General features: G+C 44.7%; 1 pseudogene; it reads right to left on the bottom strand.

The window, feature by feature from the left end:
* Positions 1–1,947: 1,947 nt before the first annotated feature.
* Positions 1,948–11,216, bottom strand: LOC134577045 (uncharacterized; annotated as a pseudogene).
* Between the last annotated feature and the right edge of the window lie 9,025 nt (positions 11,217–20,241).

Genomic DNA, 20,241 nt, shown 5'->3' with positions numbered 1-20,241 from the left:
GTTGGCTTTGTTTAAATCTCTATGTAGAGAATAAACCACTATGGTTATTTAAAAGGTGCCTTACTTATAGCATGACTTGGCGTTGCTTCTTAACAACGAGAAAATCCAAAAATGTGCCTGATCACCACGGTTTGATGAACCGCAAATCAGTCGTGTCATACCTAATTCTCCCTAATTATAATAAATTGGATCTTTAAACAGCAGCGCCCGTTACACAACAGATCAGATTGCTGTCAACCTAAATTGCATTGCTCAAAATCCCGTTCTTTTCCCCCCCCTCCAGTTCACTGAAATCCGGATTTATACCCAATAAGCAAAGTATCCTAATGGATTAATTTGGAGCGGATTTGCACATCTCAATGTCGCCATATAAAACCGCCGCGCTGTTTGAGAGCGTGTAAGATGAAACGTTCAAGTAATATTATTAGCTTAAGAATTTCCCAGGAGTTCTCACTAAATGCTCTTTGACATCAACTTCTTTATATTGATTTTAACCTGGTAAAGAGACCGAACAGGGAAGGGAAAAAACTGAATGTTTAAAAGAAATCCGTTTCTGTAAAAATATCATATATTTCCTCCTAATAAGGTAAAATATTTGCAGACAGGCTGAGCGCAACGCAGGCAGAGGGATTTCGAAGAGTTGTTTATCCCTTACAGGATTCGATTCTCCTCCTATCAAAACACATTGGACGACTTGTCACCCCTCTGAGTCCTGCTGCTTACTTACTGTGTGTCCTCCTGCAAAGCATTAATACTGCTGGTAATATTTTGGCATCGCTTTACACGGGGAAAAAAGTGGCTTCCCTAATAAACCAGTTGGATTCACAGTAACTACCTGCGTATACTCGCTGCGTTCCACCAAAATGAAAGTACAATATTTATTAATTAAACTGGAAATCATGTAGAGATGACAAGGGAAAAGTCACAAATCTATTCCCAAGTGGACCTATTTTGCTCTTCAGCTGTTTTGTCCTCAAGTTTTCAATTCTGTGAAATTCTAAGTTTATGTGATCACAGTGAGGGCACTTATATAATTCACAATATTCTAAAATCATTCGATTCCTTACAATAGGGGGAGCGCCAGGTCCCTCCTAGCACCATAACCACTTCATTGAGCTGAATGGAATTGGAGTGTTCGCCTACGTTTAGGGATAGACTGGTAAATTTACCTGAGCCCCCATCTCTGGGGGTGTTAAATGATGGGTATGGGTATTCCATTTGAAGGAAACATATTAATGGACTTGTAAAATTATTGCAAGGGAAACTACTGGACCTCACCTACCAAGAAGTCGTTTTTTAAATCTAAATATATAAATACAAGATAGGAGCTGTGACCACAGACATATACCCATTAGTGTGCCTGGGTACCAAGGACAAGGCGTTTTGGGGGCCCTGCTAAATTACCATTATTAATGCTCCCCAACTACCTTTTTAATAAGCAAGGGAGATAGACAAAAGGAATGTTATCTGGTTATATAGGGCCCTTAGATCCTTTAGAATAATTGGAGATCTCTTGGTAGGCATTGAAGGGGTTAACCATGCAACTGTCCTTAATTCACTGTTGAGGACAGATCTATCAGTGACAGTAACACCCCTTAGACTTTTAGCAGCTTTTTGGCTCTGCACAGAATAGAGATTTTCAATTAAAACATCTTCCCACAGATCATTAACACATTCAGAGCTCTCGCCTCGAGGCTTCTTTGGATGTAATAATGTGCGATGCCATCGTAAATACCACTTGGAACAGCCCTCCCAGAGTTAGATCCTCCATGGCTCAATGCTATTCGGCAATAAAAGAGCACTGCCCGCCTGTGGCATGCAGAATTAACTCACAGAAGGGAAATGGATTCACTAATCAGGATCTCCTTTGGGATCCATCCTTGAATCCTGCAGCATACGAATCATACAAACTGTAGTATATGAATCATATATATTGCAGCACTTGAATCATGCATACTGCATTGACCCAGAATGCATGGAGGCTTTGGTGGACCCCACATCCCAACCACCCAAAAACATCTGCAAAGATAGAGAAGTAAAATGTGGGAAGGTTATTTAACCCTTTCTCTGATTATTCTGTATTTGGAGCAGTATTTCCCAAAATCACATCTCACGGCACCTAATGCTTCATGGTGCATGTTCCTGTTCAAGCGGGGATTAAAAGGAATTTGATTCGGACGAACTGGGCCTAAATACATTTTTTGTAAAAGTTATCTATAAACTATTGATCTGTAGAACACAATACCAAGTAATGAGTCGGCTCCAGTCTATTCTGTACTTACATTTAACAAAGTAACAACCCCTGGATGTTGGGCTAAGGTAACATCCCCGGGACGTACTTGGAAACCAGAGTAATCTGAATGTACCTTTCCTGGTTAAATACTTTGTTATTATTATTATTTAAAGGGACACTAAAAACTAACAAATGCTGATTTGTGTAAAAACACAATATGCTTTTTTAGGAATGAAGAGAACACGCTACTGTTTATTTTCTTAATTCTATTTTTCTGAGTGTAACCTGGGGATAAGACCCAGAAGTTTCCAAAAATCTAAAATTGTTACTTAGCAGAAATGGGTGGAAAATATAGGGGCTTATTCACTAAACCGTGAAATAACATGAATTATCAGAGGCTATTCATGGTCTGAGTGCAAATTCTGTTCAGTTCCTTTAATCCTAATTGGCTGCACCTGTCTGACATTGTTCCAAATTACTGCATGTTTGCAGGGAGGTTCTAAGCCTCTCCAGCACAGATTGTCCAGTAATCATGGCTTTTCATCTGTCCAGAAATGTTACTGTTTTCTAGAAGTTTACAGGATTATCCGAGACTTGCCAGCTGATAAGTGATGTGATAGAAAGAACAGCTCGGGGTATAGCGGGACAAGCAATACGACAAGGTAAGATCATTTCTATCTCTCTATAGAGATTTGTATAACACAATAGGGATTATGTGTAAAATGAACCTTTGTTGATATTCATATCGAACCATAACAAGCAAATATTTCTCACTTTTTTTCCCACCATTTCTGTCGTTGCACTAGTTTACAATTATATATTTTCACTTTTCATTACAAGAATTATCATTTTTTTTAGACTTTTGCCATAATAGTGGTGTATGTGTATATAATATACAATTAACAGGTTTCTGTAAATAAAGTGTGCACAGGTTTTAGGAATATGACGTTAACACTAAATTAACCTTCAGTACAATGAGGAAGGAAAAAAACATAAATGTCCTGGCACTCAGTGGGTTAAAAGAAAACTCCTGGCTGGAATTAACTCATTTGAAAACCAAACGTGAAACCCTGCAGGTCAGAAGGGATTGGCAGAGCGGTTGAGCTTATGGAGCAAAACGAATATATTTAGAAAAGTTAAAGTGTAATGCTAATCGACACAGAATAACGAACTGTATCCTAACTTACACTCACACCAAATGTGTGGGTACATGCAGTGTCCCTTTAATTCGATATGGCTTCCAGATGCTGTCTAGTTCTCACCGTTCCTACGTCTGCCTGCGTAAGACGTCACTACTCAGGAGATAATGGCAGCAGCTGATACGCTGTCTAATTCGCAATCCTGATTAATGTTAGTGAAAAGTAAACTTTTTAAAACATGGTATCGTTTTTCATGTCATACGAAGTGTTTTATAATTTGTCAGGCCGAGTGCTGATATCGTAGTCTAGGGCATTGTTAAACTAGAGGAAACTGACTCGATTCAGGGGGTTTATTTACTAAACTAGTGAATTGAAAACCAGATATCACTTCGGTTCACTACGGTTAAGTGAAATTTACTGCCGATCAAGTCAGAACATAAATGGCTGGGATTCTAACACATACTGACATGATGAATTATAATTCTACTCAATATTAGTAACTTTCCTGGTATCTTGAGTTTACCAATAAATAGTGAATATTTATAATAATAATAATAATTTGCGATTTTTATAGCACTTTTCTCCCTGTGAGACTCAAAGCACTTTACAAATAAACATAAAGACATAAAAGTTTGGAGTTTCTGAAGGTCAGCTGAGCGGACTGAATGCCTGATGGAAGAGGTGGGTCTTTAGCTTTTTTATTTTAAAGTCTGTAAGGACGGTGCCTCTCTGATTGCTCGCAGTAAAGAGTTGCAGAAGGTAGGGGCAGCGTGGCTGAATGACCTGGAACCGGAGTCTTTATTCTTGGCATTGACAGGAGGGATTTGCTGGCTGACCGAAGTGAACGGGATGGAATGTAGGGTGTCAGGAGCTCTTTCAGGTACTGTGGGCCTTGATTGTTTAACCCCTTAAGGACCACACCTCTGGAATAAAAGGGAATTATGACATGTCATGTGTCCTTAAGCGGTTAAAGGACCACTATAGGCAGCCAGACCACTTCAGCTTAATGAAGTGGTCTGGGTGCCAGGTCCCTCTAGGTTTAACCCTTTTTGCAGTAAACATAGCAGTTTCAGAGAAACTGCTATGTTTACTTTAGGGTTAATCCAGCCTCTAGTGGCCGTCTCATTGACACCCGCTAGAGGCGCTTCCGTGCTTCTCACTGTGATTTTCACAGTGAGAAGACGCCAGCGTTCATAGGAAAGCATTGATAATGCTTTCCTATGAGACTGGCTGAATGCGCACATGGCTCTTGCCGCGCATGCGCATTCAGCCGATGACAGAAGAAGAGGGAGGAGAGTCCCAGCGCCGATTAACCCCTTCCTCCCCCTTCAGTGCCACGGAAGTGGGACCCTGTTGGTGGGGGCACCCTCAGGGCACTATAGTGCCAGGAAAACGAGTATGTTTTCCTGGCCCTATAGTGGTCCTTTAAGGCTTTGAAGGTCAGCAGGCCAATTTTCAAATCTGTTCACCATTTAACTGGAAGCCAATGCAGGGAGTGGAGAACAGGTGTTATGTGGCAGGAGCGAGTTTGATTGGTCAGTAGTCTGGCTGATGCATTTGAAGGCGATGGAGTTCTTTTTCTGGGAGACCCAAGTAAAGTACATTGAAGTAATCTAGCCGAGAGGACACAATGCATGGATTAATGTTGGCATATCATCCGGTGGAATTAAATGTTGTATCCTGGCTATGTTCTTCAGATGAAAGTAGGAAGATTTTATTACAGAGGAAATCTGCTGTTTAAATGATAGTCCAGAGTCAATCAGCACTCCGAGGTTTCGTACCTTTGGTGAACTGATGAGCTCAGAGCCTCCAAGCTCCAGGCCAGTTGGGTGATCATGGGATATTTTTGTTGTCCTTGTTCACTTTAAGCCAACTAGCATTCATCCATTCTATGAGGTCTGCTATGCAACATGTTGTGGTATCTGGAGCAAAGGAGAAATAGAGTTGTGTGTCATCAGTGTAACAATGATACCTTAGGCAATGTCGCCTAATGGTGTCCCCCAGTGGTAGCAAGTAAATTGCGAATAGCATGGGAGACAAGATAGATCCTTGTGGAACTTCGCAGGCCAATTCTTTTGGTGCCGATGAGCTGGATCTTGATGTTACTCTCTGTGATCTACCAGTGAAGAAAGATTTAAACCAGTTAAGGACTGTGCCTCCTAGACCACAGATATGCTGCAAGCGCTCTATTAAAATCCTATGGTCAATGGTGTCAAATGCAGCTGAGAGACCCAGGAGGATTAGGATGGAGCAACATAACGAGATCATTTAGCACTCGGACTAGCGCTGTTTCAGTGCTGTGGTGGCATCTGAAACCTGACTGGAAGGGATCAAAGATGTTCAAGCTTGATAGATGGGCCTCCAATTGAGTTGCCACTACCTTTTCAATTATTTTCCCCAGTAATGGAAGGTTGGATACTGGTCTGTAATTAGCCATGCAGTCTGGGTCTAATAAAGGTTTCTTTAGGAGTGGTTTTACCACCGCTTCTTTTAGAGGATCTGCGAAGTCTCCAGTCTTTAGTGAACACTGCACTATCTTTGTGAGGGCTGGGGCGAGTGTTCCAATGCATGCAGATATAAGCTGAGTTGGAGCAGGGTCTAAGTCCCATGTATTAGGGTGTAACGTTTGCATGGTTCTTTTAACTCCCATTATATCCACATTTGTAAAAGTGGACCATAAACTGGGGCAATCTGGCATTCCATTGTAGTGGTTCTGGTGTGTAACTGTTTGGCCTGCTGTGATAGAGGCTCGGATTGAGGAAGTCTTGTCTCTGAAGAAGATCGCAAATGCTTTACACTTATTCTAAGAAACGTTGGTGGGGATATGCATGCATGCTGGTTTGCAGAGCCTTTCTACTGTGCGAAAGAGTTACCTGGGTCTATTGTGGGAGAGTGCAATTTCGCATGATAAAAATTAAGATTTCTTTTTCTGGGTTATCTTGAATTGATATCTATTTAGATGTTTGCTAAGAGCGGTTTTATCTTCTGGATTGTGTGTCCTGCGCAACTTTCTCTTGAATTTATGGCCTGTTCTCTTCATTTCTCTGATGGTGCTATCAAACCACGGTGCATTGTTGTGGGTTTTGACAGTGCGTATGCGTGTTGGTGCAATGCTTTTTAGGGCGTCTCTCATGGTTTTGTTGTAGAGTCGGACAAAGGAGCTGGGGTCTTCACAGGTGCCTGTTAGTTCACTTCTATATCTATATGTGATGTTACATCCAATCACCTCTTTTAATGAGCGGTGTTTGACCAGGTTCTGAGGCTGGGGTCTGGCTGATTGTGATTCAATGGAGAAGTGAATGGAGTGGTGGTCTGACAGTTACTGGTGAAACTTCTAGTCCAAACTGGAACCCTAGATCAAGTGTATGACCTTTTCTGTGGGTGGAAGTGGAAACGATTTGTGTTCAGCCGAGTGCATTCATCAAGCTGAGCAGATCCAAGCAGGGATAGGGATAGGGTGTCATCACTCCAAGTGTTGAAGTCTCCCAATATAAGCCATCTGGGGTGTTCAATGATAAAACCAGTCAAAAGGTCTGAGAGTTCCTGAAGAAATGTCTTCCCATCTCTTTGGGGTCTGTATATTAACAGTATCCGGAATCCTCGATCTATTGAGATGCTGGTAGCTATGCATTCAAAAGATTGGGGTTTGTGGCCTGATATTGGTCTGGATTTTAAGGATGATTTCACACAGATCATTACTCCACCACCCTTGCGATCTTGTCTTGGGCGGTGGAACACCGTGTAATTGCCTGGAATAGCTGCCTCTAGAATAAGCCCCGCATTTTCATCAGAATTTATCAGCCATGATTCTGCAACGCACACTCATTCGCATGGTTCAATAAGGTCGGCAATAATAGCTGTTTTGTTCCTTATTGATCTGTCACTGCACAGGATTGATCTTATAGGACAGTCTTGGGATTCTGAGTTTTTGCTCTGCACTTTGGAAACAGTGTGTCTACTAATGGGGGTCACACAAAGAGTTTCCTTGATTTGTTAGTGAGGTTTTTGTGGCTTCTAGGTTGAATCACTTCAATTGGGCTTGTAGGTAGACCGGGTGGTGGAGCAGCTGTGATAGTGTCAGGAGATGGAACTTTAAGTTTTGATTTTCCTCCACGACAGCCCATGTCAGTCCCTTTGAATATGCCAAGGGTTATTTATCGATAACTTATTAAAAAAAAAGTGTGTGTATGCTGACATACTGACATACATACATACATACATACATACACACACACACACACACACACACACATAAATACATACATACATACATACATACATACATACTGACGTATACACACACATACACACACACACACACATACATACATACATACTGACATACTGACGTATACACACACATACATACACACACACACATACACGGGGCACAAACCAAGAAAGTTATTGTTGGGGGGAAAAATGCTTAAAAGCCCCCTCCACCTGAAGTCAGTGGATAGTAAATACTTTGTTAAACACAGATCGGCACATTAGTCGAGCCACATGACTTGCTTTTCCCACAGAAATCTGACATTTGCTGAGCTGTTACTACCGCAAAGGATTCTGGGTGGGCATATGCAAATGAGTTCAACAAAGAACATAAACTCAACGAAATCCATGTTTAAAATAGAATGATGAGGCCAAAAAGGTTGTTCTTTCTCAAACTATTTGCATATGTATATAATAAATATTAATATAAAAGAAAACTCCACTCTCCTAAAACTATACAGCGTGCTGAAGTATTTTAGGATTAACTTGCCCGTCCCTGCCGGGTTATTTTGTAAAGTACGTATTTAAGAAGACACCTGCTCATTTCTTAATTCCGTTCTTGATAACCCATTTCTTTCCTCGCTCACGTTGAACTGTAGTTCAAAGCGAAAGTGAGTGCTTCTAATACCAAAGCATTGGATCGGACACTAGCCATCAGTAACGATGACTTCACTGTGAGAAGATTCTCCCTGAGCTGCAATGAGTTTTACAGATTTTAAACTTTTTTAATTCCAAAATGGCAGAGGGCAGTAATCCAAATAGATTTTAAAGAACTAGGCAAAAGATACCCCTTTATATTGGCGTTCACTATCTGGGTGGGCCACTCCCAACTCCAACTAAAATAACAGCAATGTGGGACGAACTCTGTAATCAAAGTTACCGGTAATCTGACTTTGTATATATTGCTGAATGTCGTTGAGATGCTGGGTACGCTGTGACACCCATTGTTGATAGACTGCTGCCTCTTTAAGTGAATCTTCTGGCTTTCTCAACGTGCATTGAGTCGTCTTTGGTCAGAAACACTGCTTATCTGACCAAAGACTATGCACAACGAAGAGTTAAAGCCAACTCGGAGTGTGTTATTGAGAGAACCGGGGAATTGTGAAAATGCATTCGCTCTCAGTGTATTCTTTGGTAAAGGTGAAAATTGTGAACACACACCCTGGTGTCTATATACAACCCTTCATAAGGAACCTTGGATCAGCTTGAGTACAGACCAAGAATATCTTTTCATTTTCTCCCCTGCTGCCCTGGCTGACATTGCACAGACCTTTTTAGTCTATAATAAACATTAAGGATCTTTTCCCTCTAAACAGCCACATATTGCTTCACTCTTCTCATAATATTTTGCTTAAGAGGTTTTTTCGGTACCAAAATGCATTACTGAGCACTTGTCTACATTGAATGTGCAATGCCGACCCATTTATCTGCTGGATTCTGCCCTGTTTAGAGTGTTTCTGGGATATGTGCACCCATTCTTTCCCACTATTTACATTACTGAAAAGCTCTGTATTATCTATACAATATCGAGCTGTATTCTTCACTCCTGCCTTGATGACACGTATGTTTATAGAGCGGCACGGCGCGCCGGTAGATGGATCCCAAATGTCTGATCCCTATTCCAATGTCCTTTACTAGAAGAACCCACGGTGTATTCAGAGCTGATCCCTCTTCCGTCACGTTGGCCACAAAATAATACGTTGGGTCAGCTCTTCGCCCTATTGAAGGGGTTCCAACTAGCCACATGGAAGTCTTTTATAAGGATGTTGAATCATCAGGGATCTCTTTTACCCAGGCTGCGTCCCCAATATAATACACCACTCTCTCTGCAAAAGTGTATTTTGTCTCCTAAAAATTATTGTAAGCTCATCAGATTAGACTTCAGAAAAGATAAATCATGCGTTGTGCCTGGTTATTTGAAAGGTGTTGTAAAACATATTCATGTTTAATAATGGAAGACAGTCGCTAACGGAGAATGACATCCATGATATTGATAAAATATAATAATAACCATTATTTGGTATTTTTATCTCTTTACAGTTTAAATTAATGAGGAAATATAGTGCTTCACACCCCAATAACCTTCTCATTTTTCAGTCTTTTCATGCTATATAGAATTAGGGACAGTGGCCCCACCTCTACATAGGTCCTCCATCCCTTCCACCACTTTGATCCAGCGCTTTTCACCTCGTTGCCTCCCACAATGTCATGGAAGAGGAATTGCCCAATTCAATGCTTCTCATAGAGGAGCATTGGGAACGTAATGCACACGTGCGGCGAGTGTCACACTCACTCAAACATATCGTCAGGAAAGTCTTTGTGGGCGTCCGCATCACGTGACTGAGTTTTGCTCTGTCAGTGCAGTGGAAGCGCATGTAGTGGCTGCCATGTAAATATTGCAATTTCTGAACGTCTGTAAAGTCATTGCAGGGTTAAAAGGACAGGGACACTGCACCCAAACCATTTAATTGAGAAGAAGTGATCTGGGTGGTTATAGTGTCCATTTAACTGCCTCACTTCCCTAGCCTTGTATCACATTGCACAGGAGCCTCCACGGCTCATCATACAGGGCTCCATTCCAGCAGCCAGGGAGGAGACTCTGAGCTCTCTGTGAGGATTCTTTGCACAAGTACCCTGACATATTGATTAGTACAAATACTTGGATTTAGCAAGAAACAGTACTATACAGTATGTGAGTAATATGCTCCTGCAAATTGATAGTAAGGGATACAATGAATGAATAAATCTATTTAGTTTTCCCTAAACTACTGATTTGTAGTCGGTGAAATGACGTTTACACTCTCTCTTACTAGTGAAAGGGGTTAATTGTGTTACGAATAAATAATTCACCAAATGATCAATTTAAAGTGAAACCGCCAACAGTTTGTTGTTTGGATTTGTTCTGTCTAACGCCAAGGGCCTTTTCTGACCAATACTAGTGAATCTTTTTATTCGAGTTTAAACACTCAAAACACAGCATTGTCATAGTATGATATTAAGAATAATTTGACATCAGTATTAAACAACATTTAGGAGCTGCGGGGATGGCTGTATGTCATACAATATGCACATAACATTAGAACAATCTACAGGAGCTACGAATACTTGTTTAGTACCAATATGGAGTCCGGAGGGTCAGTTTTCTGTAATGAATGTACCAAGTCCAATTTCCATCTCAGGAACGTTACAGCTACAAGAGGCACAGAGAAGGAGTGCAGCTAAGTGGTATAGCCTAGGAATGTCTCTTCGACAAAGGTGGGCTGTCGTCGTGTCTGATTGCCTTCGGCCCTGGGGTCACCCTTATCTTCATCTTGCAGGTTCAATTGTTGGTCGTCTGTGGAGGGCAGGTTAAGCATCTGGTCTCCCCATGGTACTGCCAGGAATCCATCCGCCCCTCACTGGTATCTGACCTGCGCATCTCTTAGCGGTTTGGTTGTTGGTGACAGTTGTCGCAGTTCCACCGGTGCAGCAAACAGGAGATCTCTGTAAAGGGCCACAGTGCTACCTTCCATTTGCACTGTGCCCAGGTCTCTGGAGCGGGACATGATAGTGGAGCGGGTTGCCACATCCTTCATGATGGCTATTGTGTCTCTGGGTGCGTCTCCAGGAGCTTTTGCGGATTCTGAACACGGAGAGAATCATGCTTGGCTCAATGCCCCTTTTGATGCCCATTATTATAATAGTTGGTGGATGTAGGGTAGTAGGGCGTCCCCTTCAACGCTCTCTGGGATCACTCGGAGGCAGACATTCCACCGTCTTTGCCGTGCTTCCTGTCACGATCCCGGGGAACCCAACACGCTAACACACACACAGACACACACACAGAAAGTGTGCTGTACCGGTCCTTAGAGTGGCCGGGCTAAGCACACAAAGAATAGTCAGGAGACAAGCCGAGTAAGGGGAACCAGAAAACAGAATAACGAGAAACAAGCCGAGGTCAAAGGGTAGGAGAAAGTCACAAAGTCAGTATAACAAGCCAGAGGGTACGTAACCAGAAAGCACACGTTCACAATCGATACTATAAAGCAAAGACCACAACAGGGCACAGATAGACAGGAAAGGTAAGTATTTAAATCCTAGCCTGAATCCTGATTGGCTAACCACCAATCAGTATTAACAAACACACGTGGGGGATATCTATACCCCCCACTGTGTTTGTTGCACTGTAGCTTTAACGCCGGGTCACGTGAGTGACCCCGGCGCTTAGATAATAGTGCCGGCTCCCAGCGTGCAGCGTTAGACATGCTGCCGCTGGGAGGAGGAGAGGAGGACGCGAGCGGCGTGTCAGGAGGAGAGGACGCCGCTCGCTTAACGGTAAGGGGAGAGGGGACCGCGGGCGGCGACGGACCGAGGGTGAGTGCTGCGAGAGGATTGCAGCCTCCCCTCACCGCTGCCCGCGGAGCCCTGACATAACCCCCCCCTCGAAGACCACCCAGGGGGCGGGAAGCCGAAGGCTTCAAAGGAAACCGCGCATGAAAGGAGCGGATCAAGGAGGGGGCGTCCAAGTCAGAGACAGAAACCCACGACCGCTCCTCCGGGCCATAACCCTTCCAATCAACCAGATACTGCAACCGACCTCGAGAGAAACGAGAATCAAGGAGAGCAGCCACCTCATATACGTCACTAGAGACCGCGCGGAGGGCATCGGAACGCCTGAGAGAGCCAGAGAACCGATTACAGAGCAAGGGCTTCAAAAGGGAGGTGTGAAAGGTGTTAGGTATGCGCATGGAAGGGGGCAAGGCCAGGGAGTAGGATACAGGATTCACCCTACGCAACACCTTATAGGGACCAAGGAACTTGGGCGCGAACTTCATCGAGGGAACCCTAAGGCGGAGATTCCTAGAGGACAACCAAACCCTATCACCCGGAGCATAAGAAGGAGCCGCACACCTACGACGATCAGCAAACCTCTTTTGAGTAGCAGCAGCACGACAAAGAGCAGCATGGACCTGATCCCACATCTTCCGTAAGGAGGCGAGGTGCTCGTCCAAAGCGGGCATTCCCTTGTCGGAGAATACACCGGGAAGGACAGCGGGTTGGAACCCATAAGCCACCATAAAAGGACTTGCGCCAGTAGAAGAATGAGACACAGTGTTCCTGGCAAACTCAGCCCAGGGAAGGAGACGGGACCAGTTGTCCTGGTGTGCATTCGTGAAACAGCGTAAATACAACTCCACAGACTGATTTGCTCGTTCGGCAGCTCCATTAGATTGCGGATGATAGGAGGAAGTAAACGATAAGGAGACCCCCATCTCAGCACAAAAGCCTCTCCAAAACCGAGAGACAAACTGAGGGCCCCTGTCAGATACGATATCTTGTGGTATACCATGCAAGCGGAACACTTCTTTGGCAAACACCTGAGCCAACTGAACCGCAGAAGGTAGCTTCTTAAGCGGAACGAAGTGCGCCATTTTGGAGAACCTATCCGTTACAGTCAAAATTACTGTCTGCCCATCAGATGAAGGAAGATCCACAATAAAGTCCATGGATAAGTGTGTCCACGGTTTCTTGGGTACAGATAGGGGCATAAGGAGTCCCAGGGGTTTAACATTAGGGGACTTACACTGTGTACAGACACGGCAAGCCTGCACGTAATCTACCACGTCTGTTTTGAGTGAGGGCCACCAAAACTGTTGGAGAAGACCCTTGTAAGTCTTGGTAACCCCTGGATGACCAGCCGTTTTGGCTGTGTGAAATAAAGTCAACAACTTCTTTCTGTCTTTTACTTTCACGTACAGCTTACCAGTAGGGGTCTCAGAGGGTGCTTGGGGTTGGTATGACTTGATACCATCAAGAAAAAGAGACGAGATAACCAAACGGGTAGTAGCTATTATATTAGTTGTGGGTACAATGGGCTCAGGAGTGGAGGTAATAGAATCGACAGGTTCGTACTGGCGGGAGATGGCATCAGCCTTGACATTTCGATAACCAGGCCTGTATGTGATTATGTACTGAAAACGTGAGAGAAATAAAGACCATCTAGCCTGACGAGAGGATAACCTCTTAGCATCTGCGATATAGGATAGATTTTTATGATCGGTTATAACCAAAATCTTGTGTCTAGCTCCCTCTAACAAGTACCTCCATTCTTTAAATGCCATCACTATAGCTAATAATTCCCTGTTCCCAACGTCGTAATTCTTTTCAGACTCTGACAAGCGTTTTGAAAAGTAACCACAGGGAAGGAGGGGTTCGTCATACGATTGTCTTTGTGACAACACTGCTCCTATACCTGATTCAGAGGCGTCTACTTCCAGTACAAAGGGAAGGGAAGGATCAGGATGGTGTAACACAGGGGCAGTGGCAAATGCCTTTTTTAGAGTCTCGAAGGCCACAATAGCATTAGGATTCCAAACCCTGGGGTGTAAACCCTTTTTTGTCAGTTTAGTGATAGGGGAAATAATGGATGAGAAGTTTTTAACAAACTTTCTATAATAATTGGCAAACCCTATAAATCGCTGTATTGCCTTAAGTCCTTGGGGAAGGGGCCAGGACAGTATAGCTTCCAATTTTGAAGGATCCATGCTGAATCCTTGTTCAGAAATAACATAACCCAGGAATTGTACAGAGGTTTGGTCGAATAAGCATTTCTCTAATTTACAATAAAGACCATTCTGCAACAACCTTTTAAGCACCATCCTAACATGAGTATGATGTGTCTTCAAATCTGGAGAATATACAAGTATGTCATCTAGGTAGACTACAGCACAGACATGCAGTAGATCTCTAAGGACATCGTTTATGAGGTCCTGAAAAACGGCAGGAGCATTACACAATCCAAAAGGCATGACCAGATACTCGTAATGCCCACTACGCGTATTGAACGCCGTTTTCCATTCATCATTCTCCTTAATACGAACAAGGTTATAAGCCCCCCTGAGGTCTAATTTAGTAAAATATCTAGAACCTTTGACACGATCAAACAATTCGGTAATGAGGGGAATCGGATAGGCATTTTTAATCGTTATATTGTTTAGGGCTCTGTAGTCTATACACGGTCTCAAATCGCCCTCCTTTTTAGCCACAAAAAAGAAACCAGCACCAGCAGGAGAGGAGGACCTTCTAATAAAACCTTTACTTAAGGCCTCTCGTATGTACTCCTCCCTTCTACGATACGTTCTTTCAGCCTCAGTTAACCCCGTAGCACCCAATTGCATGGGTTCGGGGGATGGTTGCCTAGGAGCGGGTAACGCTAGTAATGCAGTACTGGGTAGAGCAGGTAACACCCGTGTATCCAGCCGTCTTTGACTACGTCTCTCTCTAATGCGGTTATCAATAAGGATTACATAGTCTATAATATCATCTAGAAGGACAGGCAGTTCCCTGGATGCTATTTCATCCAGTATGTAAGCGGCCAAACCCTCCTGAAAGGCTGTTACGAGGGCGTCGTTATTCCAAACCACTTCAGCTGCTAGAGTGCGGAATTCGATAGTATAATCCGCTACAGATCTGTTACCCTGTCGAACCCTAAGCAGAGCTTTGCCAGCAGAGGCAACCCTACCGGGTTGATCAAACGTGCGTTTGAATGCGGACAAAAAATCCGCAAAGGACATAGGAGACATATTTTCCCACATGGGGTTTGCCCATGCTAAAGCTCTCCCAGACAGGTGGTTTATCAAAAAGGCAATTTTGGATCTGTCGGTGGGATAGGAACGTGGATTCATCACCAGATGGATGTCAATTTGATTGAGGAAACCACGACACAATGCTGGGTCACCACTATAGCGCTGTGGCGGTGTCATATGGACTACATGGGCAGGAACGGGTACTGGAGTGGCAATGGGTTCGGACACAGCAGCAACCGCCTCCTGGACGGCAGGCTGCAGGTGTGCAGTACGAGCCAGTATGGTCTGCAAAGCTTGAGCAAACTGATCCATACGGTGGTCCAAGCCATCCATTCTAGCCTCCTGATTAACTAGGAGCTGTGGTATGTCAGCAGGTTCCATTATGGCCCTGTTGTAATGTCACGATCCCGGGGAACCCAACACGCTAACACACACACAGACACACACACAGAAAGTGTGCTGTACCGGTCCTTAGAGTGGCCGGGCTAAGCACACAAAGAATAGTCAGGAGACAAGCCGAGTAAGGGGAACCAGAAAACAGAATAACGAGAAACAAGCCGAGGTCAAAGGGTAGGAGAAAGTCACAAAGTCAGTATAACAAGCCAGAGGGTACGTAACCAGAAAGCACACGTTCACAATCGATACTATAAAGCAAAGACCACAACAGGGCACAGATAGACAGGAAAGGTAAGTATTTAAATCCTAGCCTGAATCCTGATTGGCTAACCACCAATCAGTATTAACAAACACACGTGGGGGATATCTATACCCCCCACTGTGTTTGTTGCACTGTAGCTTTAACGCCGGGTCACGTGAGTGACCCCGGCGCTTAGATAATAGTGCCGGCTCCCAGCGTGCAGCGTTAGACATGCTGCCGCTGGGAGGAGGAGAGGAGGACGCGAGCGGCGTGTCAGGAGGAGAGGACGCCGCTCGCTTAACGGTAAGGGGAGAGGGGACCGCGGGCGGCGACGGACCGAGGGTGAGTGCTGCGAGAGGATTGCAGCCTCCCCTCACCGCTGCCCGCGGAGCCCTGACACTTCCATTGCAGTGACAACCTGCGTGAGTTTTTGGACTTGCAAGGTAAGAGCCTTCATCGAGTCCAGGGAGTGCTGAATTTGGTGCTCCCTTGCATTTTCCCTCTCCTCCACTGCTGTGAGCTGCTATTGGAGGTTGCCTACCTCTTTCTGAGTGGTCAGCAAGTCAGCTTTTCACACTTACCTCATTTCTGCCAGGTGGTCTCTGATATCCTGCTTAGTCGCTGAGGATGAGTCCTCCTCCGATTCAGAGTCCTGGTGGTGGGCCCCTGTTTCGGCTGGAGACGAGGTAAGGCTCTCCCTGTCTTAATTGGAGTACTCTCAGGCCTCTTCTTCACTGGGTGCCTCAGGCGCCATTTTCGCAGGAGCCGATGGAGTACTCCTTGCAAATGAGAGCCGAATGTCTGACATTCTGGGTGTCTCTGGCAGGCGCAATTTAATTTTTTGGCGCCCCATTGAGGTCTCTGTGTGTGAGGCGTGTGCGTGTAGCTGCTGTTGGGAGCTGATTATTGTTTTGTTTTTTTTGCCTATTTTATCGGTCGCTCCTCAGAAACATGTCCGTCTAGCTAAGCAGCTGGCCACGCCGCCCCTAGTGCATCTTTTTAATTGTGTTTATAATATATATCATGCTTTTCTCACCCTGCGATTGTTTCACTGCAACGTCTGCTCTCTCCATTAAGAATGTACCAATCAGTCAGGGAGGATGTCAGTTTTGGATGTCATTCCAATTTACATTTCAATTCGTGCACCAGTTTATATGTATGTAAGAATGATGCATGAAGTGAAATACAATTTTTTTTAAACCTGTGTTTTTTTTTTTTTTTTTTTAAATATTCTAAAAACCTGGTCACTCCTGTGCCCTAGGCAGTCCCAATGCAGACACTATTTTTGTTCTTTGTTTTCACAAAAGTAGTTTGTGAAAATGTGATACCGGGCAATAACACTAAACTGAGAACTGTGAGTAATTGAGAACGAAATAACAAATAAGAGTCCAATTGCAAAATGTCTTGTGGATAATATTCCAGCTCATATATTGTTAAAACTTGCAATTCCCTTACCTGTTGGCCACAATTCCCAATTAGAGGTTAATCCAGCGGTTCCAAAACTGTGTGGTGTGGCGCCCTGGGGCACCTGCTACGTGCACACAGGGGTGCCGCGGAATGTTTCCCCGGTGCTATGATTATAGCACAAGCACCGGGGAAAAACAGAGGGTCCTTTAAGACCGCAACCAGGCCCCTGTAATGTCGGCCGGCTGGGAGGAAGTGACAGCCTGTCACTTCCTCCCAGCATCCTGCATGGAGACCGTGCGGGAGGAGGCAGCCACAGCAGGACTCCAAGCCACCGTCCTGGACACATTAAGTAAACTAACAGGAGGGTGGCTGGAGATATTTAAAAAATCACTTGTATGTATGTGTGTGATTGTGTGTGTGAGTTTGAGTGTATGTGTGTGTGTGTGTCAGGGTGTGCATCTGTGTGTGTGTGTTTTTAAATATATATTTATGTTTTAATTTCCACCACTTAGGGTGTATAAGTGGGTTTTTGGGAGACTTAAATTATTATTATTATTATTGTTATTATGTTTTTGTTTCAATAAAGGTTGTCAGTTTTTAAGCTACTATTACTTGATATTCATTTGGGGGTAGCAGTGGTGAGGAGAAGTACCCCGGTTATACGAGGAGCTCTCCTCATCACTTTCTTTGTTTTCTCTATATATCTAGGGTTATGCCCTTTACTACCCCTGTAACCCTTTCACTTCCTGCCAGAGTTTTCTTTGGCCGGTAGTTTATTGCATATATTTATATATATGTATGTATGTCAGTGTGCTTCTGTGTCTGCGCACACGTCTGTATATGTGCATCTGTGTTTTTGTGTCATGGTGTGGGCATGTATCAATGTTTGTGTGTGTCAGGGTGCATGTGTGTATATGTCGGTGTGTATCTATGTGTGTATGTGTCGGTGTATTTATATGCATTTGTGTGTTAATGTGCATGAATATCTGTGTAGGTATGTATGTGGTAGTGTATGTGCATATATCCAAACAGTCAAACACCAGCACGACATACAAGCACACTCCTGCAATCAAACGCAAACATTACATACAAACACACCCCTGTTTAAAAACACAATAACTATATACAAGCACCCCTTCAAACACCAACACTGTACATTACACTATAGCGCCAATAAATGCCGCAGCGCTGTACAGATATACAACCTAGATATTTTGACTTGGGGAGCCTTGGAAAAATACTGAAATATTAAGGGCGCCTTGAACCTAAAACGTTTGGGAACCACTGGGTTAATCTCTAATTGTGACTCTTTACACACACGCTTCTCTAAAATATTCACTTGCGTATTGCCATGAGCAGTGGCGGTTAATGGAATTTTAAAATGGTAAGGCGACCAGACTCCTCCCCCAGAATTTTACTCCTCCCTGTACAATACAGAGAGCTGAGCATAATACATGAGTTATCATACACAGAGCTGAATTCAATACAAGGATACCCAGGCCTGGACTGGCCATCGGGCAAATGATCTCCCCTGCCAGCCCCTTTACTGCTGCATGACCTCCTGCCCATAGAAGGAGCTCTGTGGCCGGTGGGGAGATCTGAGATCTCACTCGCCAGCCTGCACACTGATGAACAGCGCAGGCACTCTACACATGGTCTACACCTGTCAAGGGATGTAGACCAGATTCTTCATCCACTGGACCACCAGGGCAAATAGTTCCTCCCTGGCTCCCCCTACCTCCGTTGCTCAAGGTAAGGACGATGGATGGGGGAGGAAACGTTAGTTTTTGTTTTTTTTAATATGTAATGTGTATATTTTTTTGACCCCATGCATCCCTCTCCCACCCAGTAGTCCTTGCCACCCTCACATAGCATCCTCTGCCCCCTCCCACACAGCTTCATGTCAACCATCCCATACAGTCTCCCCCTCTACTACCCACCCAGTCTCCCCCTCTCCCACCCAGCAGACCCTTCCTCCCCCTCTCCCACCCAGCAGACCCTTCCTCCCCCTCTCCCACCCAGCAGACCCTTCCTCCCCCTCTCCCACCCAGCAGACCCTTCCTCCCCCTCTCCCACCCAGCAGACCCTTCCTCCCCCTCTCCCACCCAGCAGACCCTTCCTCCCCCTCTCCCACCCAGCAGACCCTTCCTCCCCCTCTCCCACCCAGCAGACCCTTCCTCCCCCTCTCCCACCCAGCAGACCCTTCCTCCCCCTCTCCCACCCAGCAGACCGTCTCCCCCTCTCCCACCCAGCAAACCCTGTGTCCCCCTGTCACACCTAGCAGACCCTGTGTCCCCCTCTCATACCCAGCAGACCCTGTTCATCCCTCTCACCCAGCAGACCCTGTCTCCCCTTCTCCCACCCAGCAGCTCCATGTCCCCCATCACACAGCAGCCCCATGACTGCCTTTCACTCCCTGCAGCATCTGTCCCCGTCTCACATTATCTCCTACCTCCTCCTCCCCCCCCCCCCAAACTACATGTGGGCTGCCCTGAGGGGCATTAAGCATATATGCCCACTTTGGTGAGGCATGCATGTCATTGATGATGACATAACATGAAACCTCGCGGGTTGCGCCCTTCCTAGGGCTGTTCTGCCTCTAAATGCCAGGGCTGAATTTTTGTCCCAGTCCAACCCTGAGGATACCTATACAATACGCAAAGCTGGGTTTACTACAGTGATACCTATACAACAGGTAGATCTCCGTAAAATACAGAGAGATAACACACACAGAGCTCGGCACAATATGCGATACCATAGCTATCCCACACAGCCAAGATCACTGTGATGGATTACACAGAGCCGCAATACAGAGAACCCAACAATTTACGTCTCTGTAAAATGCTTTAGCTTGCTCTCTCTCTCTATAGCCATCTCTTAACTCTCCCTTCCATCTCATGTTCAGTAGTGCTCCTGCTATGATAACTGTAGCTGTCTATTAAATATTGCTGCTGTTAAGAAACATGTCAGCTACTCCTTTAGCTCTCAGCA

Source organism: Pelobates fuscus, chromosome 11 (assembly GCF_036172605.1).
Source record: "Pelobates fuscus isolate aPelFus1 chromosome 11, aPelFus1.pri, whole genome shotgun sequence".
NCBI lineage: Eukaryota > Metazoa > Chordata > Amphibia > Anura > Pelobatidae > Pelobates > Pelobates fuscus.
Note: the sequence above shows the minus strand (reverse complement) of the source record. Positions and strands in the feature narration are given on the sequence as shown.